The 12,870-nt window shown below is 37.2% G+C and overlaps 2 long non-coding RNA genes across 4 annotated transcripts in view; one reads left to right on the forward strand and one right to left on the reverse strand.

The window, feature by feature from the left end:
- The first annotated feature begins 465 nt into the window (after nucleotides 1–465).
- Nucleotides 466–12,870, forward strand: part of LOC135437484 (uncharacterized) — a 34,263-nt gene continuing 21,858 nt past the window's right edge. The window contains exons 1-2 of one of the 2 annotated variants that reach the window (XR_010437699.1): nucleotides 466–1,547; nucleotides 1,674–1,906. This is a non-coding gene — a long non-coding RNA (uncharacterized LOC135437484). Of the gene's footprint in view, nucleotides 1,907–12,870 lie in introns of both variants that reach the window. The other variant, XR_010437698.1, reaches the window with a different exon arrangement.
- On the reverse strand, nucleotides 11,393–12,389 carry LOC135437483 (uncharacterized). Of its 2 annotated transcripts, none has more exons than XR_010437696.1 (3): nucleotides 12,252–12,389; nucleotides 11,765–11,942; nucleotides 11,393–11,702 (listed from the first exon to the last, which is right to left on the reverse strand). It is a non-coding gene; the product is annotated as an uncharacterized LOC135437483 (long non-coding RNA). The 2 variants fall into 2 exon arrangements; XR_010437697.1 differs by having other exon boundaries at nucleotides 11,765–12,182; nucleotides 12,252–12,376.

Genomic DNA, 12,870 nt, shown 5'->3' on the forward strand with positions numbered 1-12,870 from the left:
TACCATTCCTTTGTCTTGCGATATATATGTATGCTCAATATATATGCTTTAAGTGGATGCATATATCATGCTCCCGCTCTGCCGCTGTACTCAGCGACTGAGACTTATATACAAAAACTCTAATGTTAGACTTAAGAACAAACATATAATTGAACGACACATCAGTCGAAAAAATTTAATCAACGGGTTAGGACGTTTGCTAATAAACTATCAATTAAACGAAAACTGTTTTATTATTTTACATGGCGACCGTGACAGTGGTTTGCTTTTAAACTGTGGTTTGCTGTTTAAAAAGTGAACAAAAACACAACACTTTCCTTTTCCTAAATTAGTTTAAAATCGAAATTTACAATTATTGAACAGTTTTCAAAGACAAATTATTAAAATTGACAGAAACTAATAAAGTAAAATAAATTTAAAAAAAAAAAAAAATAATTTCCATTCAAAAAAAGGAAGGCCATTGATAGATTTTCTTTAGTTTATTTCCACTTGCTCTCAGAGTTAGTAAATATAAATGTTGTTGAAAAATCATAAACTTTTCCAATATGCGTTGGTTTGGCAGTGGCGACAGTCAAACAAAAGACAATACGGCCAACGTGGTCAATAATGTCAAAACCGTAGATCACACTGAAAATATACAATCTTTGTGGAACTTACTGTTCATTTTAACAATCGTATCAGCTTGTCAATTTTTGTTGACCATTTACATAAAACACAATAAAATAATCAAAAAACCTTATACTTACTTAGTACATTGCCATATGTACAAGTAAAAAATTATAAATCAAAACCACCCGATACAAGGGCCAGCAATAATATTTCTTGTGCGACTGCATCGTTAAGCATTCCTAAAATATTATGGAATGGAATACATTAGCGAAAACCATTAAAGACTTCAAAGATCAATTTGATAAGTCACACAAATGCGTTAATAAAGATACACCGATTAAAGTCGAAACACTAATATACCATGTTCAGATATTGGTAAAACAATATAATAACATAGTACAGGCAGTAAATGAACTTCAAGATAACCTCACACAAGAGCATTCCACACAGTGTCTCAAATTTATACAATCCTTAAATACATGATTGAAAGCTATCGGTATTAGACAGAACCTTAAAATAAATGTTCCAGAAGATCTAACTCTATTGGCTGATTTTAATGAAACCCAGCTTAACGACTTAGATGAGTCTAAACCACTAATAGACACAGAAATCAACAGCGATACAGAAACGATCGAGGAAAACGACAAAATGGCACAACAAGTAGCCTTGGATAGGGAATATGTGAAACAAGTCTCATCATCTATCCCTGAATTTGACGGTAAAAAAACTGTCACTCAGTCGGTTCCTAACAGCTCTACGCATAGTTGAGAGAACAAAAGGCAACCAAAAGGCAATCAAATCAAAGATAACTGGGCCAATCTTGTACAAGGTACACGATGAAACTACAATCTCTGTCATAATATCTAAACTAAAGGGTAACGTCAAAGGTGAATCACCTGACGTATTAAAAGCGAAACTTTTTAACATTAAACAAAAAGGTAAAACATCATCACAATATACCGTTGAAATCGACAACTTGCGAAAGCAACTCGAAGCAGCATATATTGATGATGGCTTAGACCATTACAATGCAGAAAAATTCTCTACAAATATATCCATTGCAGCACTGAAATGACCGGAATTGCCAGTACTGTGTTGTATGACAGAGGCAGGGGTAGAGGTAATAATTACCATTACACCCAAAGAGGTAGACCAAATGGTCGTGGTAATTATAACCCAAATTACCAAAATTATAACACCAACAACAGAGGACCTTATAGAGGTAATGCCCGTGGTCATAACCGAGGAAGGAATAATTCCAAACGAGGCAACAACCACAACAATGGCAATAATCAAGGTAATAACAATGTTCGAGTTACTTTACCTTAAGATATTCACAAAGAAATACAAAAGTACACACAGTAAATCTAAACCTCAGTCATTTTATTAAAATAAATAATGAAAAAACCGGCAAAGCATTTACGCTATTGCTAGATACTGGTGCAGACAAATCTCTATTAAAAAAAGATGTTGATATATTTGAAAATATAAATTCAAACATATCAACCCAAATATTTGGTTGGTGAAGGTTCAGTAGTTTCTAAAAGTTTAGTATTCGTAGAATTATCTACAGGAAAATATGTCATTCCACACGAATTTCATATAGTTGGACAAGATTTTCCAATACCTAGCGATGGCATTATTGGTATAGATTCTTTAAAAAATATAATTGTCAATTAGATTTCACACAAACATGTGATTCTCTAATACTTCGGCCAAATAATTTAAATTATCCAATAAAACTACCAATAATTCACACTTGTGATAATAATGCCACAATACTTCCAGCTCGTTCTGAAGTAGTCTGTCAAATCAATTTTGTTTTGCCAGAAAACAATATTTTCATTCCGAATCAAGAAATTGATAAAGGAATATTCATTGGAAATACAAGAAATTAATAAAAGAATATTCATTGGAAATAATATTTCCAAAAATCAACAAACATTTGTCCGAATTTAAAATATAACAAATTCAATAAAAATAGTAAATCTTAACGACATTAAAATAGAAAAGCTAAGTGACTTTGAAACAGTCCACGAAATTAGCAAAGATTGCCAGGAAATGGAAATGGAAATCTGCACCAAGTATACTGACATATTCGGACTTGAAACCGAATCAATAACAACTAACAATTTTTATAAACAAGAATTGAGACTTAAAGATACTGAGCCAGTGTACATAAAAAATTACAGAATTCCTCATATTCATAAAGAAGAAGTAAATAAACAAGTCGAAAAACTCATCTCGGATAAAATTGTAGAACCCTCTGTATCGGAATATAACAGCCCAATACTTCTCGTTCTTTCCTTCCTTGCTTTCGAATAACAATTGAATGCCAAAATGTAGAAATGAATTTTGCATCATAACAGATGCCAGTAAATTAGCCTGCGGAGCAGTTTTAACTCAAACATATGGAGATAAGCAATTGCCTGTGGCATATGCTTTTCGTTCATTTACAAAAGGAGAAATCAATAAAAATACAACCGAACAAGAGTTGGCAGCAATACACTGGGCAATAGCACATTTCCGACCATATATATATGGTCAACATTTCAAAATCAAAACAGATTATAGACCATTGACATTTCGTTCATTTACAAAAGGAGAAATCAATAAAAATACAACCGAACAAGAGTTGGCAGCAATACACTGGGCAATAGCACATTTTCGACCATATATATATGGTCAACATTTCAAAATCAAAACAGATTATAGACCATTGACATATTTGTTCAATGGTAAATCCAAGTTCAAAATTAACAAGAATGAGATTAGACTTAGAATAGTATGACTTTACTGTAGAATATCTCAAGGACAAAGACAATTTCGTTGCTGATGCATTATCACGCATCACAATAAAAGAATTAAAAAAAATATCAGCTAACGTACTAAAAGTCACTACAAGAAGTAAAAGTAGACAGAATAAATCCTGCGCAGGACCAAAATCCGAATTGCAAAAGCAACCGGACACTTTGATGCCCAATATATATAGCGTCATTCGAAATGATGATGTTAAGAAAGTAGTGACCTTGCATTTAAATTTGGCCAAATGTTTCTTAAAAAGAAAGATTTTTGCAAGAATTGATGTTGTTGATCCCTATACCAATGGAGTCTTTGATTTAGATCGATTTTTCCAAAGGCAATAAGAAATTGAAAAAGCTAAGAGTAGCGCTACTCCAGCTGGTTACCACAATAAAAAGTAATAAAGAAATCGAAGAAATACTGTGTACATTCCATGAAAATCCAATTCGAGGAGGGCTTACGGGAACAACAAAAACAATTGCAAAAATAAAACGCCATTACTATTGGAAAAATATGACGCGTGATATCACGAATTATGTGAAAAAGTGCCCAAAATGCCACAAATCAAGAGTGTCAACGCACACTCGAACTCCTTCAACACTAACAGAGACACTAATTATGGCCTTTGATAGAGTAGTAATAGACACGATCGGTCCACTACCAAAATCAGAACAAGGTAATGAATACGCAGTCAAACTGATATGCCATTTAACAAAATACCTCGTTGCCATACCAATACCAAACAAAGTGCAAAAACTGTAGCAAAAGCTATTTTCGAAGAGTTTATTCTGAAATATGGTCCAATGAAGACGTTCATTACGGACATAAGAACAGAATACAAAAACTCAGTTATGTAAATACTTTGGTATCAAAAACATAACTTCAACAGCACACTACCACCCGACTTTGGGAACAGTAGAGCGAACCCATAGAACATTCAACGGATGCATTCGTTCCTACATATCAGTTAATAAAACTGATTGGGATACTTGGCTACAATATTTTGTTTATTGTTTCAATACAACACCTTCCACAACGCACAGCTACTGCCCATATGAACTAATTTTTAGCAAAAACGCAAACATTAACAAGGCATTTAATAGTGTTAATGAACACATTGAACCTTGATATAATGCAGATGATTATGCTTAAGAATTTTTTTTTAAATTCAATAATTACTTATTTAGAATTAAATTTAAAAAATGTTCCCTCAAATAACTATAATTTTAAATAACCACAAATAGAATATTACGTTATTTTTAAAACAAGCGAGGTGAAGCATGAGCAACATATATGTATAAGGGTAAGGTACAATGTAAGGGTATATCAGATTAAATAAACAATAACCCATTTAGCGACACTTTGTTGCTAAACATAACGCAATCCAAAGTGCATTTGAAATATGATCGTCCACTCATAAGTGGCGTGACCATAGCGCAGAATATGCAGACGTTGCAAATACCATTCCCTTGTCTAGCGATATATATATATGCTCAATGTAGGACGAGTTAGGACGTTTGCTAATAAACTATCAATCAAAAGAAAACGGTTTTATTATTTTACAGAACCTTATAATAGTGTATAAAATTGAAAGAAAACTGTTATAAAACATTGGGTAAAAATTGTTATATAAGAAGGTTAATGGTCTTTGATTACAGCACTGATCAATAGTTAAAATAGCCTATTTGGAGAAAGGGTGCTTTGCTGGTCCGAAAAAGAAAAATTATTAAAACCTGCCGATCTGCTTGCAAGTTGAAAGCGAGAGGAGAAGTAGAAGACATGACTTTGTGACTTTGCGAATCACAGGCATAGCAGTTCTTAAAAAAAACAGCAATGCGTTATAAGAGTGCAGAAGCCTAGATCAGATACTGTAGCCCAAAACAAAAAGGGATAGCAGACTGAATTTGTAGTTGCCTTTTTTTTTTTAGTGTCGAGTCGTTTGTTTTGATTATTGTTGTATATGGTTTTTATGGAAAATGAAGTTGTCTTTGATTTTTTGGGCAACGGCAGAAGTAGTAGTTGTGTGTCCAATTTATGTTTGCAACCTCGTTATCTTGCATCAAGTAGTTTGAAAAAGAGTTTTGGATTCAATGGCTCTCATCTAAGCTGTGCGCTCGCATTGGCCTCGAAATTCCACTAAAAGCTTTTGCAATTCCACCTTCGAAATGTAGCGGATATGACGTTACCGCATTAGGATCTTGTTATTTGTAGAACCGAAATAGAGTACGCAGTACGGAGGACTCACTATACTCTTATAAGGCCGCTATTGGCCCTTTCAGTGACTTCCGATCTACACTAATATTTCTTCTGTCTTCCGGCATACCTCGGCTGACTCTACAGCTCTACTCACTGCTCTTTGTTGCTTGGGAGGGCCTTCAAGTGATGCCTATCTACCTAGAAGCCCAGGTCAAGACTAGTGCAGCATGATCATACTGCCTATTGCATAAAGAATATCCATGCACTGGATGATATGGTCCATTATGGAGGGCCTTGGCTATTCCTAGCTTAGTCCCGCCTGCTACACGAATGCTCGTCCGCACTTCTTGCACCTTCCCCTGAATAGAGCACCTGCGCAGGCAGTCTCCGCGCAGGAAGCTACGTATTGTTCCAGTGTCGATTGTCTGCCCGCAGCAATTATTCTGCCCTGGTCACCTCTACTGCGCCTCAATGAACCGATGTAGAAGAACAAGCACAATATGTGTAATTCGTAAATTATTAGTAAAGTCGACTCCAAGACAAAATTTGGTAACCCTGGGTGATTGCCCAAGGTTAGGATTGGACACCAGCTAGTTCGAGTGGCGAAAAGCTCAATCAGGGGACTTGTACAAAGCCAAGAGGTATACCACCAGCACCTGGTAATACGAGCCCTAATTGGGGTAAGTAAAAAGAGAGTAGACACGGCTACGAACAGTCCACCAAAACTGTAATTTGGTACCACTTTCACTGTCCTATATGTCACTTGTGGTATAGAATACTGTGGTAGTATAGTGTAGACTTTCAAGCCACCTCCTCCTGAATAGCAACATTCAATACACCTGGGGCACTTAACGAAAGGGCCGGTACGGTAAGGGCATGTGCTTGTACAGATGCGCGTTTCTCAAGTCCGGCTCGGATGTCATCTGTGCCTCCAACTCGATAAGTCGAGCCCATGTCTCATGGGGGTGGCCGCCCTCCTCTATGAATGCGGTGGATCGCTACCAGTTTCTTCTTGCGCCGCTGGTGGACCCAGCGCACGATCCCTGAGTTTCGGCACTCACTTGTCTCCCGTTATTTTCTATCTTTTCTTTGAACAACAAGAAATTCTCATTACATAATTTCTTGTAAATTTATGAATTCTTCCCTTTTTTCTTTGTAGTCTCCGCATATTTAAGACATTTTCCATTTTTTCTTTGCTTATTATTAAGGCCCAAAGGCGTTCACTTGTTTTCCAGGTGCGCTCAGGGCCGGGTTTTTTCAAATCATCGATTGCTCGCTCCAGCAATAATGTTTTGTACCGAATATAGCATTCTAACTTGTAACACCTATCCAAATATATTTTGTGTGCATATAGCTTATTTACTGTCATAATTCAGAAAAACACGATTGTTAGAAAAAGCGGCTCAGTCTCTTTTTTGCATTCGTTGCTGAGGGTCGCGTCGCGCTCTGCACTAAGTACGAAACTAATCATTGTTATTGCACTTTTTTGCATTCTACTATGTGTTATCTTAGCATACGTTATATTTTTGGACATCGTCTGCAGGCGGTGTCGGCATCCGTAGCGTGGAAATAATAACAATAACATAAAAAGGTGCTGTTGTTAGTGTTGTGCTTGCCCACTGGGCAAGACAATAGCCCTCCGCGCAGTAGCACACGTGGGCCAATAAAACTTTGAACAGCGCTTGAGCTCTTATTAGCAATTTTATCTTTTGTTTTGGTTGTGCTAACAATTGTTTGCAAAGGCAAGTCAAAAGCAACTTTAGCAAGCGTTATGATTGCTGAGCAATTGCAATACTTTTCTTAAGAAAAATATAGTTTATTGCTTTGAAATGGATCAAAACTCACATTCTCACTCGCAGCCAAGTAACTGGCTAAATGAGTATGAGAGGATGAGAGGAATCGCCCGTGACTCACCTGCGGAGATACGAGCGAAAATTATTAGAGATGGAGCAATAAAGCTAAATGAAGCCCAGAGCACATCAAGTCACATCGGCCTGACACAGCCTAATAGTAGCTGGGCAATAACAACAAGTAGCACTACACATGCTACTAGTAATATCACGCTATCAAAGCCAAGTATTCTATCCATCACTGTAGCAACATCTGCTGCTGGGAGTGTCTGCTCTGCGCAAGATAACCCAATAAACTGCCCATTCCAGATGTCACTCATGTCTGTTCGAAGGAATCAGACAGGAAAAGCTAAGGCATCTAGAACAATTAAAAAAGCTAAACTAACACCTATTAATATAATAAGTGGTCGGCCAGATGCAGCCCCTACTTCTGACTCTGCCGCTGGTGCTCTTCGCAATAACCGATATGCAGCCCTAGCTGAGGAAGCTGACAACGTCATGGAACTGGATTCCTTATCAGATAGTGCAGAGAATAGCCCCTCAACCAGCGCAAATAATCAATCTGACCGCACGAACCAAAATAAGTCGTCTCCTAAGCATCCAGCAATCTGTGTGCCCCAAGTTAACAAGTCTGTTGTAACAGACAAGGAATACGACGTGCGAACAGCCAAATTCGGAGTCACGTGTACCTATACTGCCAATGCTCAAGCGTTTCGATCAGTTGTTAGAACGCTAACCCAACTAAACTGTGAGTTTTGGCACCACCAGCTGCGGGTTGATAAACCTTATAGACTAGTACTAAGGGACATTCACGCCAATGTCCCAAAAGATCTTATAGAGCACACATTGTCGGATAAAGGATTCACAGTCCTCAACATATATTGCCCAAGAAAACCGGACTGGCGCCACATCCCGATCAACGAGGAGGACGATGAGCAAATAAACAACGCGAAGACTAGACCAAATATGTTTTACGTTAATATCAAACGTACCTCAAATGTAGCCGAAGCAGTTAAAATAACCCAATAACGAGTTGGTGCAATGTTTTAATGGTCAGGACTTTGGGCATACGCGGAACTATTGCCTTAAAAAGCCAGTCTGTGGCATCTGCGCAGGGGATCACCGTACCGACTCCGCATCTTGTGAGTTGAGGTTGAGTGACAGCAACACATGTGCTAACCACATAGCTAGTTTCAAGGCCTGCAAAGTAAGAATGGAAAAAAACAAAAAGTTTAAGCCAGTTGCTGGTTTACCAGAAAATGGGCTTACGTTTTCTCGGAAGCAAAACAACGGCCGCAGTTGTCCAAAACGGCTTTTCTTATGCTGACATGGCAAGGTCAGGTAACGTAGTACATAAAAAGACTGCTGAGAAAAATGTCGTCACAATAAAGGAAAAATAAATAGATGATGGATTTAGTAAAAAGTCCATTAGAGAAATCAATTCAGGACTTAAATTTGAGAATGGATCAAATGTTCAAACTGATACAAGAGGCGATGGAAGCTAACAATGCTTTTCGTGACCTGGTTCAGCATCTCATCAACAGAGTAGTCAATTTTGCACTGGAAGCCATGGAGGACAAAGAATATGTGGTGGCAGCGTTCTTGGATATTCAACAAGCCTTCGATAAAGTATGGCACCCTGGACTCCTCAGCAAATTAAAGAGCCTCTTAACGCCACAATTATTCCAGTTAGTGAGTAGCTTCTTGAAGGATAGAACATTTTGCGTAGTCGTCGATGGTGAAAATTCGACAAATCGACCCATATGCGCCGGAGTCCCACAAGGCAGTGGACAGGGAGGATGTCCTTATTGTCACGTATGCAGATGACACTGCTGTGCTGACCAGAAGTCCTCTTATATGCACTGCCACAGAGGCGTTACAAGAATACCTGGGTAGCTTCCAAACATGGGCCTTAGAATGGAACATCAGCATCAATAGTAGAAAATGAGCAAATGTCTACTAAGAGAGAGTCCTGTCCAGGGGTAATGTTGCTCGGCTCCACTTTAAAGCATGAACCCACACACAAATACCTCGGAGTCATTTTGAACAGAAAGCTCACGTTCAGCAGACATGTCACGATGGTTCATCAAACAGTTTTGTCTAAAGCTACAAAGATGACATGGCTACTTTCTGCTAAAAACAAGCTTTCGCTTAAAAACAAAGTAAGGATTTACAAATCAATACTGACTCCTATATGGACCTATGCACTGCAAATGTACGGGATTGCCGCAAAATCCCACCTCAAAAAAATAAGAGTAGTGCAGAGCGATAAGTAATGCTCCTTGGTATATGCGTACGAGGGACATCGAGAGAGACCTGGGAGGAATGCCAAAAGATACTTTGATCGCCTTCGCTCTCATCTCAGCCCACTAGCATGGCGCCTAACTTCTCCTGGGAGAACTAAAATAAGGTGCCCCATTACAGGAGTCTGTCTCTCTAAGGCCAGAAAGAGAAGACTTAAACGGTGCCATCCACTGGATCTACCTAACAGGGTCCTATAAGACATGTCTCTTTAATAAAATATATAATATAATAAATAATCTGCAGAATATAAAAATAAAACTTTTCGCTTTATAGCCTTATACACCTTAGACTAATTAGTAGTAAGTCTTGTTTAATGTTTTCCCCCATATATAACTAGCTTAAGCTGCCATATTAGGTAGTAGTGATCTTGTTAACAATAAAATATATATACATTTTTAATAAAAAAAAAAATAAAAAATAAAATTAGAAATAGCGTCTAAGGTTTAAAGTTCAGAAAAAATTATCTTCTCACGTAAAATGGATACAGGATATGATTATGAAATTTTTAAACAATATAAAGAATGATATAATGAGTAATTCTGCATCATTAACATTCTTAGAAACCGCATTATTACGAAAAATAAAAGATTTCAAGTAAATAAGATATATGTTCAACTAGCTCCTGTTCGCGATCATTTGTTTCTTTCCAAAGAATAAGTGTTCTCAGGTCCAGAAGGCTCGTATTTGTATGCCCTGAACGCATTAAAAATGGGTAAAAAGTGTAGTATAGTTTTGTGCATATGTATTGAAAAGGCAGAAGATCGTATCTCCGACCCAATAATATATTTAATTGAAAAGTCGCGTAATTCAGTTTAAAACAAGTAAGGATCTAGTCGGGAGCTCCTGACTAGGGGATACCCTGAATCCTCTTATGCCAACACCAAATGCAGCTCATGCTTCGCGCTCGTTTGTGGCAATAAAGATAAATTAAAAAAAAAATAAAAAAAGTCCCCTCGGCAGGGTTCGAACTCGCAACTGACCGCATTACTTGCTGCCGACTCTACACAAGAGTCACACCAATAATTGAGTCTTAATGAGAAAAAAACGAGTTAAAATAGCAGCACAGAAAACAATACAATTGCAATGCTGTTGATAGAAATCAAAGCAGACGCGCATGAATGTGTGTGTATACATGTATACAGAAATTCTTGGAAGTTGCGCTTGCTGCCCCAAACTCGAGGCCAGCAAAATATGTTTTATTTAATAATTTCTGTGTTTCTTAACCGATCTTGATGAAATTTACTACAGTACTATTATCAAAATGTCAATTGCACCTAAAATGTGGTTTATATTGGTGGGCAGCATAAATTGCTTTAGTATTTTTACTTGATTTATAGGTAAGAGGTAGTAGCGGGAAGGTGGTCATAGCTCTTATACTTTACGAGATTTGTTAAAAAACAGGATTTCTATATCGATTTTGATCGATTACTTGAAAACGGGGCAAGCTATCGAATATCGGAAACAAATTCTACGCGGGTTTAGGAGGACCTACAGCTAAAATTTCAATTATCTAGCTCTTATAGGTTCTGATATCCTTGCGGTCATACATACGGACAGACGGACGGACCGACAGACGGACATGGCTAAATCGACTCGGCTATTGAAGCTGATCAAGAATAAGGTCGTGAGCGTAAGGTCGTGATCGAGCTTGCTTTGTTTATTTGGGCATATCGCTTCAGCCTGCATTCTTCATTTTTTTATAAATTTATATTTTCTAGCAGGTTTGCAATATTTGTATTTTGTGGTGGCTCTTTTTGTTCTATGGATTTTACAATTATTTTGTTGGGAATGCCTTTGAAATATATTATTAACATTATTACTATTGTAAACAGTGAACATTAATGTAAACTTTTTTAATTCAACAGTCACAACATTTAGTGGTGTTGAGCGATAGTAGTATAAGCGGTATATAGGTATTTTTATAAATAGAAGTTGGGCACTCTAAGAAAAGAAGAAAAAGAAAATAAAAATAAAGCAGACTACAAATCAGGTGTGAGGCTCACCCAAAAGTTATCTGATTAATGCTATCCGCCGATATCATCAAGCTGATTGCAGAGAAAGGAGTCCCTGTGTGCAACGAAGCGTCTATCTACCATTTGCTTACTCTGGTAAAATCAGTAATGGCCGAGACTGTTGAGATATTGTGTGTCGCCAAAGAAGAGTCCACGAGAACGTCAGTAGCTGTGGATTTGAATGCTAAAAGTTTTAGGTCAGGTCAAATTTTGGAACAGCCATTTAAAAACGAGCTGGTCACTTGCAAACCGTATATAACGCGGCTAAGCCATGGAGTCTATGATGTACGAAATGCCGAAAACCTGGAAGGAGCTAAGTGATTCTCTAGTCAATGTATTCGGCCTTGCGATAGCCAATCACGAGGTTGTAAAACGATTGCAAAGCCGCTCGATTGGAAAATGACAATCACTTTTGAGAAATTTTAATGCCATGCTTCATTAGAGTTATCAGCTTATAAATTTTCGATAACCCACCGACCTGGTTCGAATATGACCCACGTAGACGCTCTAAGTAGGCAAGCTGAATTAATGGAAAATGATACTGAGGAGATCATCGACTCGTGTGTAATCCCGTCTGATCGTCATATGGAGAATAACCATAACCTGTGTGCATTACTAGAACCGTCCTAGAGCCTGTATTATAGAGCTGGAAAAATATCGATATCAGAGAAAATCTATGTTTTCGATTGTTTTTAAGTAAAAAATCGATACTATCGATATTTTCAAAAAATATAAAATAATAAGACAATAGTTATATTAAAAAGAAACAAAATTATATATTCTCTAAAAATAACTAGCATTTCCGATACATTTCACGTGAGATCATACTAATATTAAAATTCGTTCGTGTTTTTACATAAAAATAATAACATGTTCCAGCCGGCTTCAGCGAACACATTCGATCTGAAATTATCTGACCAGCTTTGCTAAATGTTCTTTCTGATTCTGCTTTTACAATTTTACTTGTAGATTGTATTAACAATAACTAAACTATATTACCATCCAATATACAAGTGGATTTCGGTCCTTCGGTTCGTTGGGTTTCTCAAAATATTCTCTCAAAATAATAATTGCATCCGACCGCGTTGATTGCAATT

The sequence above is a fragment of the Drosophila montana genome, unplaced genomic scaffold (genome assembly GCF_035044405.1).
Source record: "Drosophila montana isolate Dmon_TW-CO22-7 unplaced genomic scaffold, ASM3504440v1 contig_3828_1, whole genome shotgun sequence".
In the NCBI taxonomy this organism is placed as follows: Eukaryota; Metazoa; Arthropoda; class Insecta; order Diptera; family Drosophilidae; genus Drosophila; species Drosophila montana.